General features: G+C 41.6%; 1 protein-coding gene across 1 annotated transcript in view; it reads left to right on the plus strand.

The window, feature by feature from the left end:
- The first annotated feature begins 15,173 nt into the window (after positions 1–15,173).
- Positions 15,174–18,827, plus strand: part of FPR3 (formyl peptide receptor 3) — a 31,546-nt gene continuing 27,892 nt past the window's right edge. The window contains exon 1 of the mRNA XM_054461929.1: positions 15,174–15,348. The gene's annotated coding sequence lies outside the window, so the exon portion shown is untranslated. The remainder of the gene's footprint in view (positions 15,349–18,827) is intronic.

Below are 18,827 nucleotides of genomic sequence, written 5' to 3' on the forward strand. Positions count from 1 at the left end.
GAGAGGTTTTAAGAGCAGAACCAAGGTTTCCATGAAGAAGAAGAAACTCTCTGTGGACTGAAGCATCAACTCCAACCTGGGAGTTTCCAGCCTTCCCTTCCTGATTGTCTGCCCTGTGTATTTCAGACTTACTGAGCCAACTTCCAAAGTCTCATAAACCAATAAATCTCATATATATATATATAAGTTCTATTTACCTGATAGAACCCTGACTAATATATAATATGTTTTCCATGTTTTCCCCCCAGAGAGGGGGGGAAAAAAGGTCTACTGCTCTGTAAAAAACTGAACATAATTATTATTGCTTTAAAATTCCTCATTTGATTCTTTATCATCTGACATCCCAGGTACTTACACTAATTGTTTTTATTTATCTATGGAAACTCTGTAATTATGAACTGTGTTTTGAAACACCAATAATGTCTACTTAATTTCTCATTGAAATAAGGCTTTATATTCTGCTCTATTTAAAAACTGTCATATTACTTTTATCACTTCTGTACTTTCTATTAAAAATCACATATTCTGAGAAAAAACAGAGGAATGATAAAACATTAATATAAATGAGTAGGTACTGAGAGGAAGAGATAGAGGTGGTCTGTCTTTTTCTCTCTCTCTCTACTGTATCATTAAGTTTTTTTTTTTATTGCCATCAGTATATATATATGTGTACATATATACTGATGTATATATAAGTATATATATATACTGATGTATATATAAGTATATATATATACTGATGTATATATAAGTATATATATATACTGATGTATATATAAGTATATATATATACTGATGTATATATAAGTATATATATATACTGATGTATATATAAGTATATATATATACTGATGTATATATAAGTATATATATATACTGATGTATATATAAGTATATATATATACTGATGTATATATAAGTATATATATATACTGATTATATATAAGTATATATATATACTGATGTATATATGTGTATATATATACATATGTATATATGTGTATATATATACATATATGTATGTATATATATACACCTATCTTCCATATATATTATATTATATATTATATAATACATTATATAATATATAATGTAATATATAATATATATAATATATAATATAATATATATTATATTATATATTATATAATATAATATATATTATATTATATATTATATAATATATAATATAATATAATATATATTATATAATATATTATATATAATATATTATATATTATATAATATATTATATATAATATATTATATATTATATAATATATTATATATAATATATATAATATGTTCTCTAATCTAACTGAAAAAAAAAAAACTCTTTGTAGCACACACCTCCTTCTGAACATTACAACCAATCTCTGTTGTCCTTGACAGCAAATACAAGAGCCACTTCTACTTCAGTTCTCTACTTCCTCATTTCACATTTTCACAACAACCCAGTCTATATGGGTTCCTTTCCTGATTACTGCACCGGGACTACTCTAATTACGGACAACAGCGACATTTGTTGCCATTTTACCGCACTGCAGGTTCAGACATTTGGTGCTTGGCTAAGAATCCAATGGGGGGAAATCTACCATCTCTCAGGTATCAGTGGAATCTTATGCTCCTAAGCGTATATGACTCAGTTGACCAGTCCTTTCATCTTTAAATACATAATGTTCCTGGTGACATCACACGTGTTTGGTTTTCCTGCCACCTCAGTGACTTCTCTTTCTCAGTTTCCTTGATTGGCCCTTTTCTGACTTTTAAATATTGGTGTACCCGAGGGCTCAATTCTAGACCCCCTCATCTGTTTGTGTCAATGCAGTCATCCTAGGTAATGTGTTCCTATAACTTGAAATCCCACCTGTCCATTGATGATCCCTCCCAAATCTCCATCTAATCCACAACCTCTTCTCAAAAGAAGTCCTGACTGGTATCTACCTCCCTCCTCTGCATCTCCACTTGAAAATCTAACTGAAGTATTTTATGTGGCATGACCAAAACAGAACTATCAATTTGATTCTTCCCAAAAAACTGATTGCCATGTTTTCCAAATCATTTCTAATTTTAGAAAAAGTCACCACCCTCTACCTAATATCTTAAGTACCAAATATGAGTTATTCCTGATTCTTTTACTGTCATCCATTACCAAATCACATTGACTCTATGTCAGAAACATCGACCAAATCTGTGTGTTTCTTTTCTATGCACTGCTATCACATGACTCCAATCCACCTCCGTCTGGATGAGTGTAATAGTCTCCTAATTCTTCTTTCTGCTTCCACTCTTGCTTTGTAGCAATCCATCTTTACAAACCTTTTTCACAGTGTAAGCATCATCATGCTCCTCCCCTGATTAACACCCTATAATAGCTTTCTATTGCACTAATAAAACAAACATTTAAAGCCTTTCTCTAGGAAAGCCTCATATTATCTGGTTCTTGCGTATTCTCTTACGTCATGTTTCTTCTCGCTTATTATGATGTAACTACACTAGTAATATTTTTATTTCTCAAACACACCATGCTTACTCTTGTCTCACAGTCTTTGTACTAACCACTCCTCTGCCTGGAATATTTCTTCCCTGGAACTTCTGAAACCACTTTTGCAAAACTATGACTGAGACAGTGAAAGAGATCTAATTTAATCAACTCCATCTTGCTTCTAACCTCCGAGCTGTCCTTGTTCATTTCTGGGTGTAGGCTGTAGTTTAAAACAAAGATGATAACAGCCCTTTCCCAAAGCAGACCTCCTTCTTGCCTGGGGACTAGATGCCTTGTAGGACTAACATTAGCCACAAGATTAGAAATTATGGTTTAGGAGTCATGCAGCTGGAGACTACAAGATTCTAACCTTCCCTAAACTGCTCCTAAGATCAGTGTTTGAGATATTTTGCAGACCCTACACTTGATGGATCAGCTGGCACCACCCAGACGGATAAACTAGCTCATCTGATCTTGTGGCCTCCACCCAGGAACTGACTCACTGCAAGAAGACAGTTTCAATTCCCTGTGATTTCATCTCTGACCCAACCAATCAACACTCTTGGCTCCCTGGCTTCCCCCCACCCACCAAGTTCTTCTTAAAAACTCTGCTCTCTGAATGATTGGGGAGGCTGATTTGAGTAATAATGAAACTCCAGTCTCCTGCATAGCTGGCTCTGCATGACTTACTCTTTCTCTATTGCAATCTCCCCGCCTTGATAAATTGACTCTGTCTAGGCAGCAGGCAAGGTGAACCCATTGGGTGGTTACACTTCACATTAGCAGTTCATGGAATTCTGATTTCAGCTCACATGTCACCTCCTCAAGATATTGTTTTCTGAGCCTCTAAGATAAAGTAGCCTCTCAGTCACTCTCCATTCTAGTCCATGAAACTGTACTTATTCTCTTGATAACCTTCATTGCTGCCTTCTGTCAATCACAAAATTACCCTTTTCCCTCAATCTTTACAATCACTGCTCTGAGTGCCTTTGCATCTCCCACTCTCTGTCTCTTCATCTATTGAAACAGCCTCTGCATTCAACTGCTATTCTGTGAAAGGGAGAGTAGATTTCCACCAAATGATGTCTGTGCCAGTTCTGATAGAGCTTGGTAAGCATGAGTTAGAAATTTGGAAACCACTGGAGAATGAAGAGCAGGGTAATGTCATGATTTGATATGTTTTTTAAATTTTTATATTGACTCTGAAGCCAAATAGCAACTTTCAAAAGAGTAAACATTTTCCATTTTAATTAAATCCAATTTATACTTTTTTCTTCTATGGATTGTGCTTTTGGTGTCATGTCTATGAACTCTCTGCTTAGCCTTAAGTCTTCATTATTTCTTCTATGGTTTTTTTTTTTTTTTTTTAGATGGAGTCTCGCTGTGTCGCCCAGGCTGGAGTGCAGTGGCGCAATCTTGGCTTACTGCAAGCTCTGCCTCCCGGGTTCACACCATTCTCCTGTCTCAGCCTCCCGAATAGCTGGGACTATAGGCACCCGCCACCACGCCAAGCTAATTTTTTGTATTTTTAGTAGAGATGAGGTTTCACCATGTTAGCCAGGATGGTCTCGATCTCCTGACCTCACGATCTGCCCGCCTCCGCCTCCCAAAGTGCTGGGATTACAGGCGTGAGCCACCGCGCCCGGCCTCTTCTATGTTTTCTTCTAAAAAGTTAGTAGTTTTGCATTTAATATTTAAGTGTGTAATCCATTTTGGGTTAGTTTTTATAAAGGAGGTAAAACTTAGATTGAGGGTTTTTTGCTTGTTTTTATTTATTTATTTATTTATTTTGAGATGGAGTTTTGCTCTTGTTGCCCAGGCTGGAGTACAATGGCACAATCTCGGCTCACCGCAACCTCCACCTCCCAAGTTCAAGTGATTCTCCTGCCTCAGCCTCCCAAGTAGCTGGGATTACAGGCACCTATCACCACACCCGGCTAATTTTTTTGTATTTTTAGTAGAGACGGTGTTTCTCCATGTTGGTCAGGCTGGTCTCGAACTCCCAACCTTAGGTGATCTGCCCGCCTTGGCCTCCGAAAGTGCTGGGATTACAGGCGTGAGTCACCAGGTTGAGGGTTTTTTAAAAAACGCAATTGATAAGGGGGATTCTGCAATGACAGGAGGATTCCTGCCAGCGAGAAAAAGCTGTGCCATGATGACTCCACCATGGTTTGAGGGAGAAAACCCGTGATTTACAATGAACAATAAACACAGCAGATACCGCTTTTTTGAACCCCTTCTTTGTGGCAATCACTGGATCACACTCTCATCGTTCTCGCCTCTGATCTCGACAAGCTCAGTGTTGACTCTACCTCATCCTCATTGTGGGACTGGAGAGGACACTAGGGCTTTGAGAGGGGAGGGGACCAGCCTTAAGTCTGCAGTTCTTGAGAAGGTGGAGCTAAATTCTAGTGAAGGGTCCCATGCACCATGGAGGACCTCTCTCTTCATGTGGAGACTCATCACTGCTCTGAAAGTCGACTGCTTCCACATTACACTCATTTTCCCATTACCCATAAGTAATCATTGGGGCCCTTCTGTTTTTCTTTTCAAAGTTGTGAAACTCCTCACTGACACCCACTCATGCTCTCAAGCTGACACCTCTGCCTCCTACTCTACCAGATTTCCCTCCTGCCGGTTCCTGCACCACTGTTCTCTGCCTTCATTTCAATGTTGAGAAACAAGTGTTCCTTCCCAAGTGTTCCTCTACTGGTCCTGCAAAACTCACACCCTTGTTAACTTAAGAACTTCCCTTCTTTACTTAACTCCCTGTGTCTCCTGCAGTATCAATACTTTCTCTATATTCTATCACTTCTATTGGCACTCTGATACTCTCTAGAATCTCTTTTTTTATTATTTTGTTTTCTTTTATTTTATTTTTTTGAGATGGAGTCTCGCTCTGTCGCCCAGGCTGAAGTGCTGTGGCACAACCTCAGCTCACTGCAAGCTCCACCCCCTCTGGGTTCACACCATTCTCCTGCCTCAGCCTCCTGAGTAGCTGGGACTACAGGCACCCACCACCACGCCAGGCTAATTTTTTGTATTTTTAGTAGAGACAGGGTTTCACCATGTTAGCCAGGATGGTCTCGATCTCCTGACCTCGTGATCCACCTGCCTCGGCCTCCTAAAGTGCTGGGATTACAGGCATGAGCGACTGCGCCCTGCCTAGAACCTCTTACATGCTCTCACTCCTAAGTGGGAGTTGAACAATGAGAACACATGGATATAGGGAGGGGAATATCACGCACTGGGGCCTGTCGGGGGCTGGGGGGCTAGGGGAGGGATAACATTAGGAGGAATACCTAATGCAGACGACAGGTTGATGGGTGCAGCAAACCACAATTGGCACATGTATACCTATGAAACAAACCTGCACGTTCTGCACATGTACCCCAGAACTTAAAGTAAAAAAGAAAAGAAAAGAAAAGAAACTGTTCTTCAACTTCACATTCTTCTACTCACTCCAAAGAGTCTATTGTACTCCAAAGGGTCTATTAAGTATGCCCTTAACAAGCTCCCCATCCCCAGAGATATGTTCTTCATCTGAATTTTATTTCCCACCAGCTGGGTCCTTGCTCTGGGAAGTTCTAGGTCCTGATCTCCTGGAGAGAGTCACTGTCATGTAATTTTCACAGCAGAAGTTAGCCCAAGGGACAGGAGGAGGAGTAAGAGAACTGAAACCAGTTGGGCAACAGGAAACAGAAACCAGAGCTCCTTCTGATTTTTAATGGCCCCAAGAACACACCAATATACTACTTGTTTTGATAGCACTTGTGGATTAGGGTGGGCCCATTTAGAAACTAAAGTACCTGACTGTGTTTCTCAACCTCAGTCTTTGTGGGATACAGAGGTTCAACCCTCTCAACATATAGGGCCAAGGAATCTGGGCGTCCAGGACCCTTTTCTCTCCAAGGGTCAAGGTAAAGAGAGGAGCAAGTACTGTAATGATGTCAGAGGCATTGGAAGCAGAGCAACTCCATGTTGAATAGTGGCTGGGTAAAATGAGGCTGAGACCTACCGGGCTGCATTCCCAGACGGTGAAGGCATTCTAAGTCACAGGATGAGATAGGAGTTCAGCACAAAATACAGGTCATAAAGACCTTGCTGATAAAACAGTTTGCAGTAAAGAAGCCAGCCAAAAGCCACCAAAACCAAGATGGCCACGAGAGTGACCTCTGGTCGTCCTCACTGCTACACCCCCACCAGCGCCATGACAGGTTACAGATGCCATGGCAACATCAGGAAGTTACCGTATATGGTCTAAAAAGGGGAGGCAGGAATAATCCACCCCTTGTTAGCGTATCATAAAGAAATAACCATAAAAATGGCCAACTAGCAGCATTCAGGGCTACTTTGTCTATGGAATAGCCGTACTTTATTTCCTTACTTTCTTAATAAACTTGTTTTCACTTTATTCTATGGAGTCACGCTGAATTCTTCCTTGTGTGAGATCAAGAACCCTCCCTTGGGGTCTGGTTCAGGACACCCTTCCGGTAACAGAAGAATTAGAGGGAAGCAATGAAAGGCAGAATGAAGATGAGAAGGATGGAGACCAAAACCACAGGGAGACTGAAAGGAAGCAGAGAAGTTGACAGGACAGAGCACCCACACCCAGGCACGTTGCCAAGATTAACCCCATAATTTTTGGCTCCAGTGGAAGCTCATTTGTAGGTTTCTAGTGCAAAGAGGTGGTGGGCTTTCTGAAATATTAGGTTCTATCCAAGGGTGTCAGAGTGGTATGGAGGGAAATGGGAAGCAGAGACAGAAATAAGGTAGTCCTCCTAAAAGCATTATTCCCAAGGATTTGTATCATTAAGGCTGTTTACAATTTTAAGTAGTTTATAATTTAAAATTACACCTAACAATGGCTTAAACCAAAGACAACATTTATGGTTTATTTGCTTTCCAAGAATTTTGTAAGTGAGTAGTACTCAGTTACTTTCTGTCTGAATTATATCATTTAAAAAGTTTATTTTGATCTTTTCACTTTTTCATCACTATTTTGGCCTTTTTTTTTTTCCTGGAAATTGCCACCTCACGGCCCCAAGATAGCTGCCATAGCTCCTGATCTCACAATACAGCATCTCATGCCAGGAAGATAGGGATGAAATGAAAAAATACTGAAGATTTTAGATCTGAGGCGAGATATTCAGATTTATTTTATAAAAATTTATTTTTGGGTCATAATAACCAGAAGCATTTTAGAAGATTCTCAAGGAAGGAAGGGTAAGAAGTATAGATGTGTCTAAGAGGCACAAGGAAACCAAAATACTGTGTGTGTGTGTGTGATGGTTGGGAGGGGGGAATTAAAATAAGGGAAATGGCAGAGGACACCATTATGCATAAAGGAGAAGGACCCAGATGTCAAGAGAAAAAAAAGACAAATGATCCCACAGAGACTAATTGCCAAACACATTTGCAAGTCTTTTTTTTTTTAATTTTTTATTTTTTTATATTTATTTATTTATTTATTTATTTGTTTATTTTTTTCTCCCCCCTCCCCCCACCCCACAACAGTCCCCAAAGTGTGATGTTCCCCTTCCTGTGTCCATGTGTTCTCATTGTTCAATTCCCACCTACGAGTGAGAATATGTGGTGTTTGGTTTTTTGTTCTTGCGATAGTTTACTGAGAATGATGATTTCCAATTTCATCCATGTCCCTACAAAGGACATGAACTCATCATTTTTTATGGCTGCATAGTATTCCATGGTGTATATGTGCCACATTTTATTAATCCAGTCTATCATTGTTGGACATTTGGGTTGGTTCCAAGTCTTTGCTATTGTGAATAATGCCGCAATAAACATACGTGTGCATGTGTCTTTATAGCAGCATGATTTACAGTCCTTTGGGTATATACCCAGTAATGGGATGGCTGGGTCAAATGGAATTTCTAGTTCTAGATCCCTGAGGAATCGCCACACTGACTTCCACAAGGGTTGAACTAGTTTACAGTCCCACCAACAGTGTAAAAGTGTTCCTATTTCTCCACATCCTCTCCAGCACCTGTTGTTTCCTGACTTTTTAATGATTGCCATTCTAACTGGTGTGAGATGGTATCTCATTGTGGTTTTGATTCATTTGCAAGTCTTTTGAAGTCCGATTGTTCTTCCTAAAACTGGGCTCCTGGATGCCTCTGCATGTTTCCCATAAACTCTCGTTATTAAAACATAAGTGGCTGGGTATGGTGGCTCACACCTGTAATCCCAGCACTTTGGGAGGTCGAGGTGGACGGATCACCTGAGATCAGGAGTTCCAGACCAGCCTGGTCAACACAGCAAAACCCCACCTGTACTAAAGGTACAAAAATGAGCCAAGCATGGTGGCGCATGCCTATAATCCCAGGTACTCAGGAGGCTGAAGAAGGAGAATCACTTGAACCTGGGAAGTGGAGGTTGCAGTGAGCTGAGATCATGCCACTGTATTCCAACCTGGTTGACAGATTAAGACTCCATCTAAAAAAAAAAAAAAACCAACAAAAAACAAAACATAAGTAGGTTTTCTTTCTTGCTACGAAATGGCCCATGATTAACAAAAATGCCTAGAGGCAAGTAAACAGAATAAGAGTCTTAAAATGAACTTTCACTCCAATGGGGCAAAAATCATCTAAGGATCATCTCAATCGGACATGGGTGAGACTCAAAGTATGATTCATCCTGAGGCTAATTCCTCTTCAGCTGTAAGCCTGTTAAATCAGACAATTACGTGCTTTCAAAAATACAGTGGTGGGACAGTCTAGGATTGACATTCCCATATCAAAAAGGAGAAACAGGAAGGAAGAAAGGGGAACCAGATCCTGAGGAAGTCCAAAACAAAGTGGCAAATACATTTTAAGGCCTCAGTATAATGTTCTTTGACTCCATGTTCTGCTTTTTGGACACATTGGAGCTGGGTTGGGCCACCACAGCTCTGGGCAGAACCACCATCGTGGCTTTGCTGGGTGTAGCTGATGCAGCAGCTCTCAGGGGTTGACGTCAGGTGCTGCAGCTCCCCAAGGGTAGTATTGCACACAGGTGGCTACACAGTTCTGAGGTCTCAGGGGCAGCCTCACCCCCAGGGTTCTACTGGACATTGCCCTAGCGGAGGCAATCTGTGGTGGCCCCATCCCCACTGCTGTACTGGGCATTCTCTTAATGCCATCATATTGGGGGAGGGACTCTGCGGAGAGACAGAGAGTCTCTGGAGACCCTCTCTGGGTCTCCGCCCTGGAGACAGCCCTCTCCCTGAGTTGCATGCCTGTGACTCCAGGTAGCGCCTTCCTTCAAAATCTAAGGGGAGGCAGCCACGACCCCGCAGCTCATGCACTCTGTGCCCTGGTGGAGATGATACCACACAGATGTAGCCTTGGCTTACAGCCTGTGCCATCCAGAGAAGTGGCCTGAGCCATAGTCTGGCATGCTTGAGCCAAAGCTTGGAAGGCCAAGGAGTGCTATACTGGAATATGGGGAATACAATCTTGAAATTGTTTGCTGCCAAAACCTTTAAATTGTTTGCATTCTGGGCCTGTGATGGGCAGGGAAGATGTGAAGATCTGTGAGATGCCTTCAGAGTCATTCTTCCATTGTCTTGATGAATACTATCTGGCTTCTATCCATACTAATCTCCGTATCAAATGTTCACTTACCCACACCATTGGTGTTCTCCCCTGAACATACTTTTGCACTTTTTACAGGCTGAGAATTTTCCAAATCTTTATGTTCTACTTCCTTTTTGATTATAATTGCCATTTTTTTTTTTTTTTTTTTTTTTTTGAGATGGAGTCTCACTCTATCGCCCAGGCTGGGGTGCGCAGTGGCGCGATCTCGGCCCACTGCAACCTCTGCCTCCCAGGTTCAAGCAATTCTCTTGCCTCAGCCTCTGAGTAGCTGGGATTACAGGTGTTCGCCACCACACCCGGCTCATCTTTGTATTTTTAGTAGAGACAGAGTTTCACTATGTTGGCCAGGCTGGTCTCGATCTCCTGACCTCATGATCCACCTGCCTCGGCCTCCCAAAGTGCTGGGATTTCAGGAGTGAGCCACCGTGCCTGGCCTATAATTGCCATTTTTTATGTAACTATTTTCCTGCATTTTACTATAAGCAATCAAGAGAAGCCATGCCACACCCTCAATGCTTTGCTTAGATGTATCTTCCACCAAACATCTTATTCAATCACTCAGAAGTTCTACCTTCCACAAAGCACAAGGACACAGACACAATTCAGCCAAGTTCTTTGCCACTTTATAACGAGGCTGTCCTTTCCTACAGTTTCCAATAATATTTCTCGTTTTCATCTGCTATCTCATCAGAATGATCTACCTCTACATTTCTACCAATACTCTGATCATTATTGCAATCTTCTTCTGAGCCTGTAGCAGAATCACCCTCAACGTTACATTCAAGGAAATGTAGAGTTTTTTCTAGCACTCACATACAAACCCTTCCAGCCTCTCACATTACCCAGTTCCAAAGCCATTTCCACATTTTTAGGTATTTCTAATTATAATACCTCTACTTCTTGGTACAAATTAGTCTTTTAGCCCATTTGAGCTGCTATAACAAAATCTATTAGGGTAAGTTATGATCAACATAAATTTACTACTCACAGTACTGGAGGATAGAAAAACCAACATTAAGACTGGGCACAGTGGCTCATGCCACCATAATCTCAGCACTTTGGGACTGCTTGAGGCCAGGAGTTTGAGAACAGCCTGGGAAACATGGCAAAATCCCATCTTTACCAGAAAAAAAAAAAAAAATTACCCGGGCATGGTGGCACATTCCTGTAATCCCAGCTACTTGAGAGGCTGAGGCACGAGAATTGCTTGAACTCAGGAGGCGGAGGTTGCAGTGAGATGAGATTGCACCGCTGCACTCCAGCCTGGGTGACAAAGCAAGACTCTCTCTCTCAAAAAAAAAAAAAAAAAAAAAAAAAAAAAAAAAAAAAGGAAAGAATAAAAAAAGAAAAACCAAGGTTAGGACGCCAACAGATTCCATGTCTGATGAGGGCCCATTACTCATAGACAGTGCCTTCCATATGTCCTCACATGGTGGAAGACAGACAAGCTCCCTCAAGGCTTTCTTATAAAGGCACTAATCCTATTTATGAGGGTGCAACCATCACGCTCTAATCTCCTCCCTATGGTCCCACCTTTTAATACCATAACCTGGGGGGTTAGGATTTCCCATACAAATCTGGCGAGGGGACAAACAAACATTCAGACTGTAGCAGATGCAGCAATAGTAACTTTAGGAATGTGGAATTTTTAAAGAGCACTCATTCTTCCCCATTCCCCATAGCCATCCAGTCTCCAAGGCTGGTCTACTCAGCCTGGACAATCTGTCTCTAAGCTATGCCTCTTCTTGATCACACTATTCCTGCCCTGGGTAGCTCTTCAAGAACCTTACCTTGATTTCTGGCAACATTCTCCATTCTAATATCTCTGTCTCCAATTAGAAACATTCTCAAAGCCATCCCTTTGCAGGACTACAGAACAACATTTTTCAGAAGCACACACCTGACAAGTCACTGTCCTGCTTAAATGGTTATTCATGTTATTATGAAGAAATTCCAAGTCCTTCTTATAGCATTCAAGACCCTCCAACAGATGGCTTCTGCCACTTCCTAACACTCAGTGTTTATTGCTGTCTCCCTCACCATCTATGCTCCAATAACCACAGGTAACCTGCTATTTTTTGACCCTTTCCTGTGTACTTTCACTCTCCTCTGCCTGGAATGTATTTTTTTTTCTTCTTTATCTGAGTCTTTAAGATTCATCCCAGATGTTACCTGCATTGCACTTGGAAGTGACCCTGGACCCTGTCAGTCTCAGTTAGTTGTTCCTTTTGGGAAATCTCATAATGAACCAGGCATCTGTCTGTCACTATATACCCCCACTCTACTGTGACTGCTTAGGGAAATGGCAGAGGACACCATTGTGCACAAAGGGTGCATAAGACTATGCTTAGTCACAGTAGAGTGACTCTGTCACGTCTTTACCTGGGTAGTCGGCATCTCCAGGGTAAAGCACATGTCTGTTTAAGCTCTATGTCTGCAGGAACCAGCAAGGGAGCACCTCTTCAGAGGCCTCATGCGCTACCCACCACCCTTTATTATACTGATAAGTAAATTCCATTTTAATCAGGTGGCAGGTAGCAATGTGCCACTGTCCTAGGAAATCAATCATGATTGGCCTAAGCCAATATGAGCAACTTGTCTTTTTTTTTTTTTTTTGAGATAAGGTATTGCTCATTGCCCAGGCTCGAGGGCAGTGGCATCATCATGGCTCACTGCAGCCTCAACCTCCCTGACAAAGCAGTCCTCCCACTTCACCTCCTGAGTAGCTGGAACTACAGGTCCACACCACCACACCCAGCTAATATTTTTTTTTAGAGATGGGGTCTCACTATGTTGCCCAGGCTGGTCTTGAACTCCTGAGCTCAAGCAATCCTCCTGCCTCGGCCTCCCAAAATGCTGGGATTACGGGTGTGAGCCACTGTCCCTGACCTTTATTTTTATGTATTGGTATTTTTGTTATTTCTTGGCCATTTATTGGTCTAGAGATGGCATGCTCTGGCAATGAAAGACAAGGAGAGGTCCTAAAGAGACTCTGGACAAGGTTTCCCTCTGTGATAAAATGAAAGAGGCATGTGAGTGAGTCACATTTTCTGCCTGTCTCATGATTCTGGCTCAGGAAGGCCTGTTGATGTGATGTCCAGAACAGTGGCAGCCATTCTGTGGTCACTTTCAAGAAGGCCCTAGAAGAAAACCAATATGATGATGGAGTGGAAGGGTGACATTAAACTCAATTTTTGTTCAGACTCCAGATCTATCCCCTTCCAAAACTTTTTTTAATAATAAGTTTCTCCATGGCTTATGTTCTTCATTGGTTTATTCTCCCTTATCACTGAAAACATCCAGTGAATCAGAGAGAAAATAGAAAATAGTTGACTCCTGTTTTGTGGCTCTCCACTGTTTTTCATGGTTCTATTCCTTGGGCTTGAGAACAACATTCTGATGGTGTTTAAAAACTCAGAAAGAGCCCATCTCCTCAGATCAGTAGTCCATAGAGCATCTCCCTAGGAGCAGAAGGTTAGGGGGTTAATCTCGGCAATGATGTGGAGTGAAAAGTGTCTCTCATTTACCTTCCTTACCTCTCTCCATGCTCCTAGTTACTGCTTCTTTCTGTAACTCTGAGGTATGAAATACCTCAAAGCATATTTGATTTTGTCACAGATTTCTGGCACAGGGCTCTTAAAACCCTTGGAATTTCCTGAGTGATAGGAGTATTATTTGTTATTCATAAACAGCCCCTTTTGATCACAGCTGAGTTTATGCTAAGGAGATCATGGCCTTAGGATGGGGCTGATCACCAGAAAGACCAAGGGATTAGAGGGTTGGAGCTGTCAGCCCCACCTACTGATCTCCAGGAAGGGAAGGCAGGGACTGGAGACTGAGTTCCATAAAAACTCTTGAACAATGAGATTTGATGAGCTTCCACACTGGTGAACACTCAGGAATGCTGGGAGAGTGGCTGCCTGAAGAGAGCATGGAAGCTCCATGCACCACAAAACCCCTTCCCTGCCACATACCTGTCATATGCCTCTTTCCAATGGACTATTCCTGAGGTATATTCCTTATATAAAGCAACAAATGTAAACAAAGTGCTTTCCTGAGTTCTGTGTGACATTCTAGCAATTTATGGGTGTCATTGGAACACCCAACTTATAGCCTGTCAGTCAGAAGTACAAATAGCCACCTGGGACTTGCAACAGATGTCTGATCTGATCTGAGAACAGTTTGTGGGAGTGAGCCCTTTAACTTTTGGGATCTGATGCTAAATCCAGGTAGACAGCATCATAACTGAATTTTTAATTGCAGATGGCCCACGTGGTGTCCCCAGAGAATTGGAGAATTTCTTGGTGTGGAGAAAAACAACATTTGGTCAGAAGGATTGTGAAAGTAGAGAATCGAGTTTTTGTTTCACCGTGCATCTTTGTTTTTTATTGTTTTCCTCTCATTCTTCTCACCTTGGTAATTGTTTCTTTCATTTTCCTGAATCTCTGAAAAGAAAGGGCCTGGACTCTCAGATTTCTTGGCCTTTGATATTTGGAAGGATGAACTCCAGTCTCCCACAGAAGGCTAGAGATGAAGGAACATTCAGACACATAAGTTTCTAAGATAAATCGTCTGAGAACATCTCCAAGGTGTCTTCTGGGAATGGTAAGAAACCCTAAGTTTGTGTCAGGGTTGATTCCAGCTCCATTGTCCCCAGGTTCTTCAACTAAGTCTCTGCTGAAGCCTGTTCTATAAAAACAGGAAGTAAGTGGTTTGGACTGACCTATTGTACTAGGTTCGACAAAGCAAACCAAATGGAGTCAGTCATACTAAAACTCCCCATCACCAAACCAAAACTAATTTATCTGAACTTTTCAGAAATCAGGAGAGAGAGAAAATGGACAAATTCCTAAAACAGGCCAGTTTCAGTGGGCATGAAAATGAAGTTCTCTCTGCTTTCATCTTTACAAAAAAAAAAGCAATCTGTGGTAACTTGACTTCAATCAATCAGTTGTTCCTTATTGCTGTCTCTCTATTCCTGCTGCACAAAAAAATGCAACGTCCAAATGACTAATCAGGTTTTTGTTCTCTGTTTCTGCTTTCTTTAGCCCTCCTATCCCTGTAAAACCAACTTCCTTGGCTCTAACTATCAAAACATTCATTTTATTTTATAGCATGAAAGGCTGTCTGATTCCATCTTTATAACCAAAGCCAATTAGGATCTTAAAGCTAAACATATAACTTCATCTTTTGACAAGTACTTAGAGCCTGAGTTGCTCCACAGGAATCCAGGAACTGGGCACAGGAAAAGGATCTCAGCTGGTGGTAAGTTGGGGTCTGAAAATTTAAGTTATTGTTGAAATGCCTGCTATATGACAGAGCCCTTCTAACTCTGCAGAAGTGTAGTCCAGTGAAGAACCCACTTCGTTAGTATGAAAACAATGTTAACTATTTCATTAACAATGTTTAATTTGGTTACATGTTCCGGTAACATTTTTTTTTTTTTTGATGGAGTCTTGCACTGTCGCCCAGGCTGGAGTGCAGTGGCACAATCTCAGCCCACTGCAACCTCTGCCTTCCAGGTTCAAGCGATTCTCCTGCCTCAGCCTCCCGAGTAGCTGGGATTACAGGTACCTGCCACCACGCCCGGCTAATTTTTTGTATTTTTAGTAGAGACGGGTTTTCAATATGTTGGCCAGGCTGGTCTTCAACTCCTGACCTTGTGATCCGCCCGCCTCAGCCTCCCAAAGTGCTGGGATTATAGGCGTGAGTCAATGTGACTGGCCAATTCTTTATCATATATGTAATTAAATAAAATTTATTACTAAAATAATTTCCCCAAAGTTGTTTTACTTTTTTGAAAACAGTGGCTACAAAAAAATTTTAAGTCCCATATGTAGCTAAAGTTAACACATTATATTTCTACTGGACATGTAGCATTGTAGAGATGTAGCATTGAAGGATCTTGATAGTCCTGTGGAGCTTACGTACTAGCGTGGAGGATATTTAAGAGAGAAGATAAATGAACAAACAAATAAAGGAGAAAAGTATCTGGTGAGATAGGCTGTACCTGGGCATTCTGCTTTGCAGAGTGGGTCAGGTGGGATCTCTCTGAAATAATATTTGACCTGAAATATGAATATTCAGAATGAGCCAGGTGCAGGAAGCTCAAGATGAAGAGCACGGTAGGCAGAAGGAATAGAGAAAGCAGAAGCCCTGAGATGACAATGAGCTGCAAGTTCAAGGAATTAGAGCCCAGGGGTGAAGCCCAGTGTGTCTGACGAGAGTGCAGAGATGAGGTCTGAGGGATGCACAGGGCACATGTGGCCGTGGATAAGGGAACCTAAGATAAGGGTAACTTAGAAGTCTGGAAGACATCGGAAGGTATTGAGAATAACATCACCATCTTATTGGACCTTTTTAAAGCTCATTTGGTTTCTGTCTGGAGAATGGATCTTAGGGGAGGGGGCAGCAGGACCAGGAAAAAGCTATTTGCAAGGCTTGTGCAAATATCCAAGGATGACAGGGCCATGGACACCGGTCATGGAGATGGCAATGGTTCTGGCTGTGCATTCAGTATGTTCTGTAGATAGAATGAATAAGACATGGATGGCGTTGGGTGGTGAGGAAAAGAGAAATAAAAGGTGAGTTCTAGATCTGGAGCTTTAACAACTGAATATTTAATCTCCAAATAGATGCAGAATATTGGAAGAGTGGCAGGTTTGGGAGGCAGAGAACATCAACAGTTTGGTAAAACTGTGTGAGGTTTGGAGTCTATGGGACTCCCATGGGGAGAGGTTTTATCAGACTTGAGTGCCAGGGAGAGGCCACGGCTGATAATTTAGATGAAAAGACAGCATAATGGTTTAATCCCAGAGACTGGATGATACCATTTATAGAATGTGAGATACCCCAACATTTAGAGTCAAATTTAGAATAGAAAACACCGTAAATTGGACTAAAAAGAGGAAGAGAATTGAGCTGTAGAGACGACCAAGAGTATATTGTGTGTACATATCTCTTGGATATATCTCATGGCATAGGAAAAACGTGTTTGAAAAGGGAGAAAGTGATCCAATGGGTCCTGTGTCATTGGGATATCAGATCTTAAAAACTGAGAAGGACTCACTGGAGTTGGCAGCCTGGGGGTCATAAGCATCCTTGGGAAAATGCATTAGGTGGAGTGCTAAGGACAGAAGTCAATGTGGAGTGGATTAGGGAGAACAGCTGAGGCGAGGAAGGAAAAGGAGGAATTAGAGACATTCTCTTTGGATGTTTGGCTGGAAATTCCCCTTACAGAGAGGTCATTTGGCTAGATAGGGTTGAAGCTGGAAAGAAATATGGTTCAAAGGAGGTTTCTCTTGAAAGAGAGGGGGTGTGATTATGTGATAGAATGATCTAGTAGAAATACAATTTTCAATTTTTTTTGGTATAAAAAATTGTCTTTTACCCCTCACCACATCCCACCTCAATCTAAGTCTTAACTTTTTCATCTGTACAATGGTTATACGAATTAAAACTAACATTAATCAATATTCACCGTGTCTCAGGGTGTGTTCAGTGCTTACACATATTAACACATCCCATCTGCAGAGCCTATGAGAGGAGTTGTGAGGGTTAAGGGAGAAGCTCTTGGTGTGTGGATAATGTTCATAAGTAGAAGTTACTATTGCTATAAGCATTGTTCTTGTCCTGACCCTGAGCTTCATAGTGCAGGGTTTGTGATTGTACCCCACAACACAGCACACAGACTGGTGAGGGCTAAGAGTTCTAATTTGTTACAGATTTACCCACCTATGCTAGATGATTTCCATGTCTATTCTTTTTTTTTTGAGACGGAGTCTCGCTCTGTTGCCAAGCTGGAGTGCCGTGGTGCAATCTCAGCTCACTGCAACCTCCGCCTCCCGGGTTCAAGCGATTCCCCCGCCTCAGCCTCCCATTCATGTCTATTCTATTTAATCCTCCCCTGAAAATCAGTCTTCATCAAAAAACCATTTCAGTTCTGCAGAGGGGAAAATGGGGGCTCAAAGAGATGTCACTGATCAAGAATTTACACTGTTGAGGTGTCAGAGATAAGATTAGAGTAGAGATCTAACTGACTCCAGAGCCTGGTACTCTTTACACCGTCACAGTGATACTCAACTGGCAGGGGGAGGGGGTGGGGAGGTATTTTGCCTCCCAGGGGATCTTTGACAATGTCTTTTGGTTGTCACTCCTGAATGGGGAGTTGCTACTGGCGTCTGTGGATAGAGGCCAGGGGTGCCGCTAAACATACTACTGTGTACAGAACAGTCCCCCACAACAAAGAATTAACCAGCCCTAAATGCCATTGGTGTCAAGGTTGAGAAACCCTGAGCTACGCTAAACAATGTCCCTGGGAAGACGTCAGTGAAAGTGACTGGTAATGACAGGAAAAAAGGAGGAAATGAGTAAAAGAAATAGGAGAAAAAATTTATTATATGAGGGCAGGACCCTATCCTGGTAATTTTGGGTAATTTTGGGAGAACGCCTTTCAATGGCAGCACTTGAGCGTGCAAAGGTAGTGGCTTTGTTCGGTCTGGTTTACAAATCTTGCTGTCTCCACTGATTGGCTAGGCATGATGCTGAAAAAACTACAGGAGTCCCTGGGCCATGGATTCTCCCTAGTAAAAAAGGGATGATGATGGCTGCCTCAGAGTGTTATTATGAGTATTAGATGTAAACAAGTGCTAGATAATTGCTATCATTCTTAAAGAGGCTAAATAACCCAGGGTGGGAAGAGTCTCAGGTTTTCATGATCATAGAAAATTGCTGTAGCTTGGCTG

The sequence above is a fragment of the Pongo pygmaeus genome, chromosome 20, assembly GCF_028885625.2.
Source record: "Pongo pygmaeus isolate AG05252 chromosome 20, NHGRI_mPonPyg2-v2.0_pri, whole genome shotgun sequence".
Lineage (NCBI taxonomy): Eukaryota > Metazoa > Chordata > Mammalia > Primates > Hominidae > Pongo > Pongo pygmaeus.